The sequence below is a fragment of the Oreochromis aureus genome, linkage group 9 (genome assembly GCF_013358895.1).
Source record: "Oreochromis aureus strain Israel breed Guangdong linkage group 9, ZZ_aureus, whole genome shotgun sequence".
Classification (NCBI taxonomy): domain Eukaryota; kingdom Metazoa; phylum Chordata; class Actinopteri; order Cichliformes; family Cichlidae; genus Oreochromis; species Oreochromis aureus.
In genome coordinates, this window is record NC_052950.1 from 5,307,118 (window position 1) to 5,324,915 (window position 17,798).

The 17,798-nt window shown below is 43.3% G+C and overlaps 1 long non-coding RNA gene across 2 annotated transcripts; it reads right to left on the reverse strand.

Annotated features, from left to right (window-relative positions):
• Positions 1 to 14,107: 14,107 nt before the first annotated feature.
• On the reverse strand, positions 14,108 to 15,496 carry LOC116327012. 2 transcript variants are annotated; one of them, XR_004199974.2, is made up of 4 exons: positions 15,442 to 15,496; positions 15,260 to 15,363; positions 14,855 to 15,027; positions 14,108 to 14,265 (listed from the first exon to the last, which is right to left on the reverse strand). It is a non-coding gene; the product is annotated as an uncharacterized LOC116327012 (long non-coding RNA). The 2 variants fall into 2 exon arrangements; XR_005614473.1 differs by lacking the exon at positions 14,108 to 14,265 and adding an exon at positions 14,275 to 14,779.
• Between the last annotated feature and the right edge of the window lie 2,302 nt (positions 15,497 to 17,798).

A 17,798-nucleotide genomic window follows, 5' to 3' on the forward strand; every position in this document is an offset into this window, starting at 1 on the left:
GCTATAACCATATATTTGAACATCTGAATGCATCTAACTGCAACCTCACTATTAATACTGAAATGTTAATGATGATTATAAAAATAGCAGCAACTAATAGCAGGACAATATTTCTATTCCTGACAGTGCGTAGATGACATTCTGTTCTCCAAGGCTTGCAGGCAAGGTCATGGCTTGTAGAGGTACCATAATGGCCTGCAGGGAATGCGCCACATAACCGTCGCTGGTAGATATACGAGGAGAACCGAAGTTGCATAAACCTCTACACTTTCCCTGAGGAAGCAAATATAAAAGAATCTGATTGTCCAGGATGGAGCAGAGACAGCAGGAATGTTGGCTTGTAGAGGAGCTGGAATGACTTGCAACTTGGATTGAATCTTGCTACTGCTCTGGACTAAGACTGGATTGATGTTACTTTCAGCAAGAAGCTCCAAAGAGGACTGGTTACAATATGGGAGTTTGTTATCCTACTGGGGCCTACAGGAGATGGGTCTAAAGAACCATGGCCGCATCAAGCACATCTATAGTGCAATCTGACAAAATTAAAAATGCAAACGGTAGCATGCAAAATAACATGAACATAAACACCATTGCATAAATGAAAAATTAAATGTCACAATTTGGTGTGATCACTTTTACTCTTTAACGCAGCCTGAAATAGCGTCTTTATTTTGTCCTTCTATTAGGTAGTCTTCAGGAATGATTCTCAAGGCTTCTTGAAAGACATTTCAAAGCTCTTCTTTGAATATTGGATGCCTACTGTTCCATTTTCTGATGAACCCGCACTGGGTTGAAGTTTGTTCATACATGTATTCTTTTATTGCAGTGGCTGACCAGCCCCAAACCACAATGGAGTCCCCACCATGTTTTAAAAATGGCTGATAGACACTCACTGTTGTTCTTTTCTGACCTCCTCCATATATGTTGATGAAAGTTTTAGCCAAAAAATAAAAACTTGGATTCATCATTCTATAAGACCTGTTACCACTGATTTTCAGTCCAGTTTCTTTATAATTTTGTATAATACTGCCTTATTTCCCAGTTTCACTTCCTCAAAAATAGTTTCTTGGAAGCATTTCCATAGAGACCATTTTTGACAAGGCTTCAATGAATAGCAGTCAGATCAGCTGAAGGGCTCGATGAATCCCTCGGTTCCTGTTTAACAGCTTTTTTTTTCTTCCTTTTTCTTTTTCTTACTTTTTCTTACTTATATTCAGATAATGTTTATTTGCTTTGGATGGTTTTTAAACCACTTTATTTTCCTTGTCCAGTTTTAAATGTTTGAAGGACACACTGCACACTGTACCCATATATGCCAGGATTTTAGCAAATAGCTCTTTACTGGTGCAAAAAAAATGTATGCCTTTCAAACTGTGTTATTTTGTTATCTTTCATAGATTCTGCTAAAGAAATAGAAACAAATAATGTGTCCAATAAGCTACTAGTAACAAAGTGTCTATAGACTGTAGCTATTTCATCTATTTTTAGAATCAGGTAAGTATTGCTCCCCCAGCTAAGGGATCAGGTACGAGGTTAACAAACTGATATTGTGTGGACAAAGTTCATACATTTGAAACTTTACTTTCATTTTTTTAGACCTGTGAGAATAAAAGAACCTAAAACATAATGTAAAAATTCCCAAAATTTTCTTTGAAATCTGTCTTTAGTTCATAAAGGCACTCACTTTAAAAAGCCATTCCATTAATTACTCTCCATTTCCTCAAATAATGGGATAGGGGTGGAAGGGAGGTGTGAAAAGATTTTGTTTATTATTCAAATATGCTTTGCTTGTAACTGTGTAAACTCTGAATGATGATTCACCCTGATAAAACATGAAACCTTGCCTATGCTTATCAAATGCCTGTGAAGACAAGTTCCTGTGCAAAAAGCAACGGAAAATGCCACTTAAGCAGACGTTTAGTATAGTACAGACAGAATGTTTAGTAAGATATGCATTTGTCAGTTAAGCAATATATTCTGAGAACAGGCGGAGACTGCCTCCGTCTGCTGTGTAACCTACGTGCCTATATAACCTGCAATAAAGAAGAGTACTGTGTGACTCTCTGACTCTCCCGAGAGTTCACCCATGTACATAGGTATTTTTTATATTGTCTCACTGTGTCTCTGTTTTACTTTGGCAGCTTTCTATTTGGGAAATTTTCCCCTGACATTTCTTGGTCCTTCGAAGCCGGATGAGACAGCCTATTTAAAGCAGCTCTCACAGAAAGCACCTCACCAGGTCCCGTCGGTACGAGAAGCCCACGTTGCAACGTTTTACAAGCGGTCCGCACCGTCGGGGGCTGATCAGGTGCATCTGAAGAAACCAGCGCCAAGGTAGGACAGACCACTTTGAGATAATAAAGGTTTGCGCAAAAACGAAAACGAAACTTAAGACTCGTCCAAGACAGACTGGAAGCATTAAGCTCGTCCTGAGGACTGGTAGTCAGCTCGCCCGCAGAGGGTTGGAAGCAGTAAAATAAATATTGAGCTCGCCTAAGAAAGGCTGGAAGCACTACGCTCGCTTCAAGGAAGCTGGTAGCGTGAACGCGCGTTAAAACTGTCTGTCTTTTATTGTTTTTTTGGTGGAATAAGTTGATTTCTACAGCACAATAAGGAGGCTGAACTATTCCACTGATTTGTTTACTGTCGGTTGCTGAAGTACTGGTGAATCGAGAGGAAGGTCGTGTTTTATCACATAAAGTTGACACCGCTTTTGAGAATAGCTCAAAAGTAGAAGGGCGTGTCAGCCACCTCTCTCTGTTCTCGTGCCAGCGAAAGCGCTGCAGGTATGTGTGTATTACTAAGCACTCAAAAACACATTGCGTCTAAAAATCGATTCTAGTTTGACACGACTCTCAGTAGACTAGTCCTGTGGGGCAAAAAGTCGGATAAACAAAACTGAAAGTCCTGTGTGGGCTGAAATTCAGATAAACGAAACTGAAAGTCCTGTGTGGGCTCGTTTCATGAGACTCGCCTGTAAGACGGAATTGGCAGTCCTGTGTGGGCTCATTCCGCAATTTTAAAAGGTTTGAATAAAAACGTCCTGTGTGGACCGGGCCCTGTGTGGACCCGCACGTAAACGCTCGCCTGTGTAAGACGGAATCATTTGTCCTGTGTGGGCCCATTTCCGCAGCAAAGAAGAGGTTGGAGCTAGTGGTTTCATTTCACCTTGGGAGTCAGGGATCTCACTCTAAGAGTGAATGGTAAATAAGGGCGTGTCAACTAAAATAGGATTATAAGTACCGCGTGTGAAGTTTATGTGTTGGTAGTATTAATAACTAAAAAAAATAAACAAAGAACTATCGAATAAAACAAATCAAAATTAAATATGGGAAATAAATCTACAAAACCCGAATTGACTGCAGATGAACAATGGTTAGAGAAAAAATGCCCTGGTGCAGGAAAGATAAGCGCAAATAGGTGGAGAAATCCCAAAAACAAACTGCACCGCCTGGGAGGGAACTGTAGCCCTGGCCAAATACAGCAATTAAGTAAATGCCTACACGCAGAGATAGAAAAGACTAGTGGTAAAAAGAAAGTCCTGCGCATGTACGAATACGTAAGTTTCTTTGTACCATGGCAGGAGGAAAGTAAAAAGTGTGAAGAGAAAAGAAACAAAAAGCAAAATAAACAAAGCGAAAAGCCACCTACCGAAACTACCAATCCTCCTCCTTGTCAACCACCTCCCTCAGCCCCAAGTCCCCCTGATACTGAGCAACCATACCCCCAAATCCTTATCCCCTGTTTCAAAAATCCCTTTGTGAAACCACAAGACCCTTATGTCTCAGCGAGACAACAACTGGACCTAATGACCCGCGAAGACCCACCGCCATGGCCTCCAGGCCCGTTAGGGCAATTTCCGTTAATTCAGGCGCCAAACCCAGATTACGGAAAATAGGAGAAACAAAACAAAAAGAAAACGAGTCTGCCTCTGACTTCCTAGACAGACTACGACCAGTCTTTAGACAAAACTCAGGTCTAGAATATGATGAGGGCGTGAACACCCCTTTTGAACAACAACTAAAAATGCGTTTCTAAAAGGCCTCCTCCCAAAGGTCCGCGCCCACGTAGATGAACATTGGGTCACTCAAAATACCGGAAGTCTAGCTGATGCTTTACAGCATGCAGAGCATGCAGTAAAGGTAGAAAAACAAAACAGCACTGCCAGACTATGAGAAACCATTTCATTTGCATGTGGATGGCAGCTCAGGCTATATGAAAGCAGTATTGACCCAAGCTTTTGGTGACAAACAACGACCGTTAGCCGTTTATTCATGTGAACTAGATTCAGTAGCCTCAGGCCTACCTACATGTGTGCAAGCCTGTGCAGCAGCAGCAGAGGCTGTTAAAAAATCTGCCGACATTGTTTTGGGACACAAGCTGATTATCAAGGTCCCACACGCAGTAACTCCAATACTACTACAGGCTAATCTTTCTTATCTAACACATGCAAGACAGCTCTCCTACGTAGGCATCCCGCTCTCACAGTCACACATCACTGTTGAAAAGTGTGGTCAGCTAAACCAAAGCACCCTGCCCCCAACAAAAGCAGAGTGGATGACAAAACTACTGGAAAACAAAGAAATAGTTTTGAGCAACCAACTGCCGCGTGATTCTCTCCCAGTCTCTTCCAGGTCCTGCTCACAACACCCACAGCATGCAAGATTGCTGAACGACCCTCGTGGATTCATCAAAGCCACACAAAGAAGGTTGAACCAATCCAAGACCCACCAACATCTCCTTAAAGTGAGTGATAAGTTTAGACTCTGGTCCTCCCCAACCTCTAGTGTTCGCTCGGTGGGGGGTAGGGTGATCAGTGGCAACACTCGTGATCCCACTCCTCTGGCTGAGGTCTACTCATTAGAGGCTACGGGTGTGTCTGGTGGTCGAGAAGAGGAGAACACTCACAGGAATGGAGATGCTAGACAAAGAACCCAAGATTCCACTGAGGGAGAAAGGAGAGATGGACATAGACGACGTCAATATTGGACAACAGGATGCCAGATAACAACAGTCACAACCTTGTGCTTCATGTTTGTGTTCTCAGTGTTCCTGACAATAGCCATCCCACTAAACTCATTCCACATTGGAGGCTATCAAGGTGACAAGTGGAACGAATATGACTGGTACCTGTCAAGCACGGACTGGGACCAAGGCTGGGACACTGTCTTCACCTATACTGGCAACGACTGGACACCCTACAGTGAGTACTGGCTGTGTGGACAACGTGCCTACTTCATACTGCCACCCGGATGGACGGGCACCTGTGCCCCAATCTTCATTTCAGACCACACCTTCAGGATGTCAGCTGTAAATATCTCTCAGACTACAAGACGACGACGAGACGTCTCCGCAGTGCAACCACATGACCCCATCTATGGCAGTGATGTGCCAGAGGATTTAAGCTTTGGACCACCGGACAAAAGGTCCTCCACTCACTGTTTCCATGGGTGGGCACCGGAAAGAACATGTTAAGGATTGAAACTTTGGATTACCGCTTTGGACTGTTCCTGAATGCCTCGTGCAAAATCAACAATCAACAAAATGAAGAGATTGATGCCCTGCGCATAACTGTGATGCAACACCGAGTCACACTGGACATGATTCTGGCTGAAAAAGGAGGACTCTGTATACTCTTTAACAACACATGCTGTACGTACATTCCAGATAATGTTCACTCTTCCAACATGACCGACGCCTTACGCACGCTGAAACAACTCAGGGACGCTCAGCAACAGGACTATGTCACGAACACTGAAGATTGGCTTACCTGGCTGTTGAGTGGTTCCTGGAAATCTCTTTTAATAAAAGGACTGGTTTTTGTAGGAGTTCTTCTACTCCTACTCTGTTGTTTTACTTCTTGTATTTTGCCATGTGCACAATCAATGATTAATAAAGTTGTTGCAGTTCATGTGCAGGCATACCTGACACTGCCCATGGACGAAGATGATGATAATCCACCTGACACTGAAATGCTGTGATACACCAATGTATGACGTGCTGATTAAAAATGCGCTGCAAGAAATCATGCACAGATAATAAACCAATGGTGTTTTAACTAGTGTGAAAGTTAAACAACAGGAGGGAAATGTGAAAAGATTTTGTTTATTATTCAAATATGCTTTGCTTGTAACTGTGTAAACTCTGAATGATGATTCACCCTGATAAAACATGAAACCTTGCCTATGCTTATCAAATGCCTGTGAAGACAAGTTCCTGTGCAAAAAGCAACGGAAAATGCCACTTAAGCAGACGTTTAGTATAGTACAGACAGAATGTTTAGTAAGATATGCATTTGTCAGTTAAGCAATATATTCTGAGAACAGGCGGAGACTGCCTCCGTCTGCTGTGTAACCTACGTGCCTATATAACCTGCAATAAAGAAGAGTACTGTGTGACTCTCTGACTCTCCCGAGAGTTCACCCATGTACATAGGTATTTTTTATATTGTCTCACTGTGTCTCTGTTTTACTTTGGCAGCTTTCTATTTGGGAAATTTTCCCCTGACAGGAGGTAAGCTGAATGCTTTGATCTTGCCATTAGAGGCTACAAGTGGCATCTCTCTTTTTTATTTTAGTCCACAAATTGCTATGACCTTACAAAGTAGTAAGTAGCCATCTAGCATCACAAAGCAGCTATTTAGGCTTTGTAGTATAAAAGCTCAGCTCATCTGTCACTGGGCATGCTACAATTGCATAAGCTCAGATTTGTGTTGAGTGATGTGTGTTTTACTGTAATAGTGCTGAATCCCAAGTTTTTCCTGAACCTTGTGTAAACCTGATTTGCATAAAAGCATTGGACTACAAATTTTACAAGCATGTGAATACTGAAAAAACTACTATCCACCTTCTGTCCCTGCAACCAGTCCTCCAATCCAAATGACAATATTAGGTGTGGTTCTTTTTGGGATAACATTTATGACCAACTTTTTATTAACACAGTTAAATTAAAGACTATGGAGCCAGAACAGTGACACTTGACTGGCACTGAAAAAAAAATGTCTTTGAAAGATAAAAAAAATGAAAAAGGGGGAAAAAGGAAATATTGGCACTGAATTTTTTTTTATTTATTGTTTTTTTTTAACAAAAACAACAATATCATTAGTGGAAATTTGTTTCCACTAATATATTTTTTTTCAATAACAGTGTTTGTTCAGTTTAATATTTTATCTTTAAAAGCCTTTGATTTTGGTACTGAAAATTTTTTTTGCTACATCACAGAGCAGGGACAGATAAAGGCTACATCCCCACATGCATGGCGTTCTAGGTCACTGGAAATGGAGCTTTTTGAACAAAAGATGGATGCACATCTACTGTCATCCACTTCAGCCTGCTAAAATGAATAGCAAGGTATGGAGTTAGCATAAACTGGTTGCATTATATAAAGAAACTTTAAATAGAAACATTGCACTGACAGAATTGGTATTACATATCATTAACTGTATTTTAGCCCCCATTCTTCATTTGTTTATGGGGTTCATAGATGGATTGTTTTTGGCATCCAAAAAAAGATATTGCTAACTACAAGTCGCACTGACAGAAAATGTTATGACTGAAAATTAAAAACTGTGCCCATAGTAAATTTACTAATGTCAATATATCTTTCTGTAACCATGCTATAGAAGTATAATTTAACAGCATGGAGCATTGTTAGCAGTAGTTAGTTACACCTGATATTTATTAAGTTGAATCCACAGATTCAGGGGTAGATGTACCTACTGAATCAACGAAGCAATTGCTAAGCTGCAAGGGTGTTAAATACTTTTCACTAAAACTAATGTATTCATTACATCATTCATACACTAATTTTATCATAGATCCAGTTTTTTTATTAAATACACAAAATCAAAAACTAAAATATTTTAATCTGTGGTTATTGAGAGTTTAATGTATAAAAAATATATATATATCTGTAAAATTAAAAAATATATATAGAAACTGGTGTTTTTGTCTCAGTGTGCTACTGAAACCCAAGTTGCTCCCGATTCATTGGAAGCACTTATACATAGAAAAAAACATGATTACAGGAATGTGTATGTGGAGTCTAGACGCTGGTGGTGGTGAAGATGAAGGCGGAAGCTTGAATGGAGTTCTAAGTGACTCGGGTGAGGCAGAGATGACGAAGAAGTGGGTTGCACAAGTGAAAGTCTGACAGGGAGAATGAAAAAGAGCTCTGAGATTTAAAGCATGTAGAGTGGAGGCTGACTAGCTCTAAGAAGGCTGACAAGAAGATGATTGGACGTGAGTAACGATCTCAGTATTGAGTTTGACAGGACCCAGGAAAGCAGGTAGATGAGTCATTACAGATCTTTCTTATTGAGCTTACGCAGAAGATTCATTTGTTAGTTCGGCATGGTAAGTCATGGTAAGCTGCAGTTGTTCTCTAAGATATTCAATAAACAGACATATGTAGACAATGAATTGATATAGTATTAATATGTTCATGTATATCAAGTGTCTTTCCGTGCCTTCTATATCTTCTTTCTGTTTATGTATGTGGGCTCAACTGTGTTATGGCCGGGATGCCCGGTGTGTTTGTAGGGCCCACCCAAATGCAGACAACATGAGGGACAGAACAGAAGTTCGACAAAAAGCAAGCATTTTATTATGGCTGTTAGAAAAATGTTGGAACAAGAAACAATGGTGAAAACTAAACTATGACCCTAAACTGGTGAAGCTAAACAGCTAGAGATGAAAGAAAGTAAACCTAAACATGAACATGAGCCTGAACCTTTAAAAAAACTGATACTTCAAAACATGACATGAATTCCAGGAAACATGAGGCGAGGTAGATAGATGAACCGACACTGAACAGAGGGAGACAGAGGACTTAAATACGCAGAAGGGTAATAAGGGAAGTGGAAACACCTGGGAAACACAGCTGACACACATGAACATGACACCACAGGGGACGCAAAACTAAACACACTGAACATGGAAACAAGACTTTTCAAAATAAAATAGGAAACAAAATGGGACGTAAACATGACAACATGAGCCTGGAAACATGGAAACACGCAAACATGAAATTCATGACAGACTGAGAAGACACGGAACACAAAGAGAGACACATGGGAACAGATAAGGGAGATGAGGGCATTAGAAAACAAGACAGACTTACACAGAGAACCGGCAAAGACTCATAAAGAGACATGGATGATTACATTGACTAGACTAAACCCTAACTAAAAATAACACAAGAATTAGAATAGAATTCAACTTTATTGTCATTGCACATGCACAGGTACAGGGCAACGAAATGCAGTTTGCATCCATCCAGAAAGTGCTTTAGTCGTGATATAGATATATTACAATATAAATTAGCAATAATAGAGATGTGTAAGTATATTACAGAAATGGGTCTATTATGGTATGTTATAATGTACACAGTGTGAAGTATGTTATGAATATTCTATAACTATAAGTATGTACAGGCTGTAGTGAGTACAAGCTATGTACAGGCTATGAACAGGATATAAATATGAAATAAAAACTATACACTCCGGTCGATCTACGTCCCGACCCTCACCTATGGCCACGAGCTGTGGGTAGTGACCGAAAGAACGAGATCGCGGATACAAGCGGCAGAAATGAGCTTCCTCCGAAGGGTGGCTGGCCTCTCCCTTAGAGATAGGGTGAGAAGTTCGGCCATCCGGGAGGGGCTCAGAGTAGAGCCGCTGCTCCTCCACATCGAAAGGAGCCAGTTGAGGTGGTTCGGGCATCTGACAAGGATGCCCCCTGGGTGCCTCCTGGGTGAGGTGTTCGGGCATGTCCCACCGAGGAGGCCCAGGGCAGACCCAGGACGCGCTGGAGAGATTATATCTCTCGGCTGGCCTGGGAACGCCTTGGTGTTCCCCGGATGAGCTGGAGGAGGTGGCTGGGGAGAGGGAGGTCTGGGCTTCTCTGCTTAGGCTGCTGCCCCCGCGACCCGACTTCGGATAAAGCGGATGAGGATGGATGGATGGATGGATAAAAACTATACAGAAATCTGAGATATACAGTTATACAGAATGTGAACTATGTAAGTTATAAACAGTTGTGGGATTAAAAATTAGCGTATGTACAGAATGATTATCTACACAGAACTATACAGTAGTGGTAAAGTGCTAGTGGCTGTGGGTGTGTGTATGTTCAGTCCATGAGTTTAACGTGGGTCAGATGTCAGGAGGCAGAGTTCAGGAGTCTGACAGCTGTGGGGAAGAAGCTGTTCCGGTACCTGGTGGTCTTAGTCCGGAGGCTCCTGTAGCGCCTCCCAGAGGGCAGGAGGGTGAAGAGTCTATGTGATGGGTGACTGGGGTCTTTGATGATTTTCCCAGCCCTTTTCAGACACCGCTTCCTGTAGATGTCCTTTATGGCAGGAAGTGGTGCTCCGGCGATGCGCTGGGCAGTTTTCACGACCCTCTGCAACGCCTTCCGGTCCGAGGCAGAGCAGTTCCCGTACCAGACTGTTATACAGTTGGTCAGGATGCTCTCGATGGTGCAGCGATAGAAGTTCACCAGGATGTCTGAGGACAGGTGGTTCTTCCTCAGAGTCCTCAAGAAGAAGAGGCGCTGGTGAGCCTTCTTGACCAGCTTGGAGCAGTTGGTCGTCCAGATGAGATCCTCGGAGATGTGGACTCCCAGGAACTTGAAGCTGCTCACACGCTCCACAGCCATCCCCTTAATGTGGATGGGTGGATGTGGGTCAGCATTCCTCCTGTAGTCCACGATGAGCTCCTTAGTCTTCTTGGTGTTAAGCAGCAGGTTGTTTGTGTCGCACCACTCAGCCAGACGATCCACCTCCTCCCTGTAGGCGGCCTCATCGTTGTCACTGATGAGGCCAATCACCGTGGTGTCATCTGCAAACTTAATGATGGTGTTGGAACCATCAGCAGGTCTGCAGTCATGGGTGAAGAGGGAGTAGAGGAAAGGGCTCATCACACAGCCCTGTGGTACACCAGTGTTCATTGTGATTGTTGATGAGCAGCGGTTATCCAGTCGGACATGTTGGGGGCGGTTGGTCAGGAAGTCCAGTAACCATTTGCAGATGAGGGAACTGATGCCCAGGTCTGTCAGTTTCCTGATGAGTTTAGAGGGGTGGATTGTGTTGAATGCTGAACTGAAGTCTATAAACAGCATTCTGGCGTAGGTGTTGTTGTTGTCCAGGTGTGAGAGGACAGAGTGCAGTGCGATGGAGACTGCATCCTCTGTGCTCCTGTTCTGGCGGTATGCAAATTGGTGGGGGTCCAGGGTGGGGGGGAGACAGGATTTGTCATGTCTGTTATGGTTGTGGTTGTGGGGTTCCCTCGCTCAAAACGAGCATAAAAGTTGTTGAGCTCGTTGAGGAAGGAGGTATCAGAGGATGTGGGGGAGGGTTTGGTGGTCCTGTAGTCTGTGATGGTCTGGAGTCCTTGCCACATGCGTCGGGGGTTGGAGTTGGAGAAGTGTTCTTCTACCTTCTTTTTGTAATGGTGTTTGGCTTTTTTGATGCCCTTCTTTAGATTAGCCCTGGCTGTACTGTAGGCGTGTGCATCTCCTGACCTAAAGGCGGTGTTGCGGGCCTTCAGGAGGAGACGAACATCCCGGTTCATCCAAGGCTTCTGGTTGGGGTACATGGTGATCCGTTTCTGGGTGGTGACATTGTCTGTGGTTTCGGAGATGTAATCCAGTACAGATGAGGCGTACTGGTCCAGGTCTGTGTGGGTGAACATATTCCAGTCTGTGTTTTGAATCTGTCCTGGAGCACTGCGTCTGTCCCCTCTGGCCACATTTTAATTGTCCTCACAGCAGGTTTCACACGTTGGATGAGTGGTGAATACCTAGGTGTGAGGAACAGGAGAGATGGTCCGATTGTCTAATGTGGGGAGGGTGTTGCTTTGTAGGCTCCAGCCAAGTTGGAATAAACATGGTCTAAAGTCTTGTCTCCTCTGGTGTGGCAGGAGACATGTTGGTGGAATCTGGGAGGACTGTCTTTAAGTTGGTGTGGTTGAAGTCGCCAGCAACAATAAAAGCAGCCTCGGGGTGTTTATTCTGGTGTTTGTTAATGGCTGCAGAAAGTTCTTTCATGGCCAACCTAGCATTAGCGTCGGGGGGATATATACTGCAGTGAGCATGATCGAAGTGAGCTCTCTGGGGAGATAGTAAGGTCTGCATTTGACCATTAAAAACTCCGCATTAGGTGAGCAGTGACTCAGTAGTAGTGGAGTTCATGCACCAAGCATTGTTAATATAAATGCACAAACCTCCACCTCTGGTCTTGCCGGAGTCATCTGCTAGCCTGTCGGCTCGGTGTGTGTGGCGTCCTGCTAACTCGATAGCATTGTCCGGGCAGCTGTTGTTCAACCATGTTTCGGTGAAAAACATGACATTTGAGTCCATAATCCGTCTGTTGTTAGTGATGGAGAGCCGTATCTCATCCATTTTGTTTGCCAGAGAACGGACATTGGCGAGGAAAATACTGGGTAAAGGCAGCCGATGTGGTGTTAGCTTTAGCTTAGCCCGTAGCCCTCCGCGCCTACCTCGAGCGTACCGTTATTAAAATATACCATAAGAAATCAAAAATACAAAAACTCAAAATGCTGGGTCACAGACCCAGACCCCTGACAAACTGGTTGGAAAACATACATTTTTATTCTGTGAAATAACTAATTGGTACACTCTTCAACTCTGTGAATAGAAAAAATGAAGTTATGACCTGTTCTTCTGCTTGGGAAATATGAAAAAAGGAGGAAGGTATGGAGGTCAGAATGCCTCTTCCTCTATAATTTCCCTGACCAGGACAATGCAATAATTGAGAAAATGAAAAAAACTTTATAGGCTTATTGGAAGTGCAGCTACACCAGAGAGAGGAGAGGAGGCTGCATCTTTAGAGAAAGGAGCAGGTGGTACAGCTTTAAAGAGGTGGACACTGCTGCTGCAGTCAGAGGAATCATCACTGTGACATCGTGGTTTGTGAATGAGCTTTCCTAAACCCTTTTCAGTTTTGCTTAGTGTAAAATCGTTGGCTTCCCTAGTCTATTAAACAGATGCCATTCTGTCATTTAGACAGGTATTTTTTACATTAGTGTTCTCACAAGCTCAGGTAATCTCATTACGTTGAGGATGTAAGGTTTCCTCTTCAATGCCATGTGCTAGCACAAGGCAGAGCAGCTACCTAAACTCCACTCCCACAGATGCTGATTATCTTATTAATAGTTCCTCTGAAAAAGACAGCCTGTCAGAAGTGCTTGACTCATTGGTATAACTCACAAATGTGTACCTTAAAGCAAATAACCCATCAGATGGGGAGGAAATGGTGTCTCACTCATTTAGATGATTTTTATTTAGCCTGGAAAAGAAGTTTGTTGTTCTATGAAGAGGCCCTCTATTTACCATTCATCACTGACTGAGGGAAAATTAATACAACCCTCTTTCTCTTTTGACCTTTGGGTCGAGCTCTCACTTTGTGTTGGCTCTCAGTATCACTTCCTGTTCCAACAAAGTGTGGTGTTTTATGTAGCTTATCTGTGTAGCCCATTAAATTAAAAACTTCAGATAACATCTTATCTTCACATGCTTTATCCAAAGAACGATCCCCGAATTGTTGAATCACCCACTAATTATATGTTTAGCTACTCCTCTGCCTCCTTTAGTAATAAATGTTGCCTGTTTACAGTTTTGGAGTCCAGAATTGGAGACATAGCTCTGCACCCTTTAAAAACCCGTAGCTAGCAAGAACCCTGTAGTTGGTAGTTAGCCACAGTTCTTCCCCAGCAGATTGTCACAAGCAGCTGGGAAAAACAGGATGCTGGGTACTGAGGAGTCTTTGACAGGACCATGGCGGATCCTTGGCCAGTTCCTGACTGGTTCTCAGCTGATGTTTGACAGTAATGATATACTCCGACTGTGACATGGACAATGCACCCAGGAGTAATAACACCCCTAAGCAGCATTTAGGAAAAAAATGGTGGTAATGTCCTGTGTATCCACCAGGGGAAGGAGTCTGAAGGGGCACTCATTTACAGGCTTGCTGCACTACATATTTATACCTTTAAGTTGTTCTGGGATTCTATAATTATAACAGAATTATAACTTTGAGACTTTCTGTCGGGTTCAGGGCAAGAATAGGACCCAAACGCAGGACTTCCTGGTTAGCAACAGTGAGTTTATTTACAGTGAATAATGAAGAGTAAATGGAAACAGTTTCCAAAACGTGACTCCTTCCATGGTAACTCCTGACTCCCGTGCTGTGTGTCACGGCCAAAAACAGGAAATGGACTCAGGTGCAGACACCACTCAGACAGAGAAACTGAGAATTCGAAAGATAAGACTAAATGCACAAGGATACAAAACACACATAACACATCCACTATAAACTAAGAGAAGGCGAGACAGGATACTAAGTTAAAGTAACTTAACACATTACAGAAGGCGGGATTAAAGTTGTACGCTGGAAGTGCAACTTAACTTCTTAAAAGGAGAAATACTGTGAGCGGGCTCTTAGCCGCAATACTATGAAGATACGCTATTTCTATGAAGGTACTGTGAACAAAACTACACTATTAATCTAAGGGCAACATTCAAACGCTTTAATGACACACTGTGAAACAGACTCTAACGGGCTGAGCAACCTAAACTTAAAAAAAAAAAACAAAAAAAAAAAACGAGACACTGGTCTATCACTGTTTATCACTAAACAGGGGAGTGGGGTCCGTGAGAGTCTCTTGGGGTTGTCGCGGACCGAAGGGGGGAACCCGACACCGGGTAACATCTGGAGCAGGAACCGTGAGATCAAGTCAAGGAAAAAAGAAACCTTACAGTCACTGCAACATGGGAAACAGTTTTAGGAGGTGATCCAGCCGTTACTCTGGTAAAGGGTGAAATGTAAGCAGTCTTACTTTAATGCAGGTGAACACGAAGCGTGGAGGGGGGTAAGTGGCCCGGGTGTGAGAACAGGTGAATCCATGAAGGATCTCTACTGGGCAGGTAAAGAGCTGTGGAGGATCTGCGAGTTGACCAGCGGATTAAGCAGCAGGTGTAGCAGCTGGAAGCACTGACATCCAGAGGATTACTGTGAGCACAGAAATCAACGTTAGCACAAGAATAACTAAGACTAGGTTTCTGCATGATTCTAGTGGCCTTCACCAACGTGAGTTAACAGACGTTCTGGCGGTGAGTGCTTGAAAACGCTGGTCATAAAAAGCCCACAGTCTAATTACTCGCAGGTGAAGCGATGACAAGGAGGTGTGGCGGCTCGGCCCCAAGGCAGAATCACCAGCATGCAGAGGCGTTCCCGCACTCACCCGGACTATGACACTGTGCTTGTGGTCCATGGTGAGAGGTGAAATCCCAACACTCAATATTTACAACTGTGCTCTGCTCCCGCAACACACTCCTTCCCAGGTTCCTGACAAAACAAGGCATAATGATTAGATAAATGTTTCTCACAGACAAGGGCAAAAAAAAAAAAAAAAAACAGGTTCACCTCACAGCTGGGGATGTACTGACTGTGTCACTCAACAATCCAGCGTCGACTGAAGGTTAGCCACAGTGTTAAGTAGTGGGGCCGCTGATGAGGATAATGGGCGACAGGTGTGGCTGGCTTCAGCATGCAAACTCCTCAGGCCTGGCGTTGCCTGTAAACCAGCATGCTGGACACACACACACACACACACACACACATACAAATGTACCCACATAGGAGGAAGCAGGGGACTAGGAGAGAACTATAACAAAACATAACATCACATAGAAAAACATTTTAAAAAAGGGCAGGTTGACCAGCGAGGACTGACAGAACGTGACATTTTCTCCAAAGTCCACAAATAAAACAGAGGTTGTGTACACTCAACAAGCAAGACAGAAGACAGAAAGTGATGCTTGCACTTTATGATTATTGCTGAGTTATGTTTCTGAACATGAAAGAACAAAATTATTATTTAACTGCATTGCTAATATTCTTATATAAAATGCAAAATTGGGAATTAATTAACACTAGATTTACTATCCTGCGCAAATTTGCGTAACTTCCCTAAACCCAACACCCCCTAGAATTACTGGCTTTTTTATTTTCTGGTGCAAGTCCTGAGGTGTTAAGCACCCCTGCTGAGATTTTCACAGGTCGTCAGCTTGTTTCTCCTACAGCTTTTGTTGTGCAAACCACCCATTATCCTTGAGGCCTGGCACATTTGCATTTGCTCACTCAGAGTTGCTCAGATCCAAGGCAGGCCAAACCTCTGTGTTACAACTTTCAGAAATGCCTGGTAGAAATGCTTCAACTTACTCATGAGATTTTGACCACATTTTTTGCGGAAGTCACAACTATACTGAATGCACGACCGTTGTTGCCAGCTGCAAGAAATGCTTCCTACCAAGGTTCGTTTCAAAGTTTGAAACACTTTGAAATAAAACAGACTTGTGTACCCATATATTGTGAATGTCTGTCTTTTGTATGTAGGTTGTAAGACAGAGGTTTGGCCTGCCTTGGATCTAAGTAAACAAATGCCAATGTTGCACAAACACACACACACACACACACACACACACACACAGCAAATCTGCATTTATTTGTCCCACAAGTGGAAAATCTGCATTGTCATTGCAAAAAAGTGGACAGAGCACAGTATAGAAAGTGCACTATACAAACAATCTGGAAACATAAATATGGACACGTGTATATATATATATATATATATATATATATATATACATGTGTGTGTGTGTGTATATATGATATAGATGTGTCTGTGTGTATAACTAGACTTTATGCATACTATATAAGGATGGTAATGAAGAGAGGTAAGATAGTCAGAACTGAGGGTATTGAACTACCAGAATGCGACATTGCAGACATAGAGGACAGCTACAAGTACCTGAGAATCCCATAGGCAAATGGGAACCATGAAGAGGCAGCTAGGAAAGCTGCAACCACCCTGCAGAGGGTCAGACAAGTCCTGAGGAGTCACCTGATTGGTAAGAACAAGATCCGGGCCATCAACACCTACACCCTGCCTGTGATTAGGTACCCTGCTGGGATAATAAGCTGGCCAAAGGAGAAGACAGAAGTGACTGACATCAAGACCAGGAAGCTCTTGACCATGTATGGAGGGTTTCACCCCAAGTCCAGCACCCTGAGGCTATATGCTAAGCAGTAGGGACTGACGTAGGGACTAGTGAATGTCAGTACCTCAGTTAAGGATGAGACAACGAAGATCCACAAGTACATCAGGAAGACATCAGAAGACACGATCGACCACATGCCTAGTGGGGCGATCGTGGCTCAAGAGTTGGGAGGTCGTCTTGTAATCGGAAGGTTGCCGGTTCGAGCCCCAGCTTGGACAGTCTCGGTCGTTGTGTCCTTGGGCAAAACACTTCACCCGTTGCCTACTGGTGGTGGTCAGAGGGCCCGGTGGCGCCAGTGTCCGGCAGCCTCGCCTCTGTCAGTGCGCCCCAGGGTGGCTGTGGCTACGGTGTAGCTTGCCATCACCTGTGTGTGTGAATGGGTGAATGACTGGATATGTAAAGTGCTTTGGGGTCCTTGGGGACTAGTAAAGTGCTATATAAATACAGGCCATTTACCATTTTAGTGAATACCTCAGGCAGCAGTAACCCAAGAAAGAGTAGGAACCATCATGGAAGGTAGTTGAGAATGACCAAGCTAAAATCCTGTGGGACTTCCAGATACACATGGACAAACTGGTGATGGCTAACCAGTGGGACATAGTAGTGGTGGACAAGCAGAGGAAGACAGCTGTAGTGACTGATGTAGCAATACTGAATGACAGCAACATCAGGAAGAAGGAACACGAGAAGCTGGAGAAGTACCAAGGGCTCAGAGAAGAG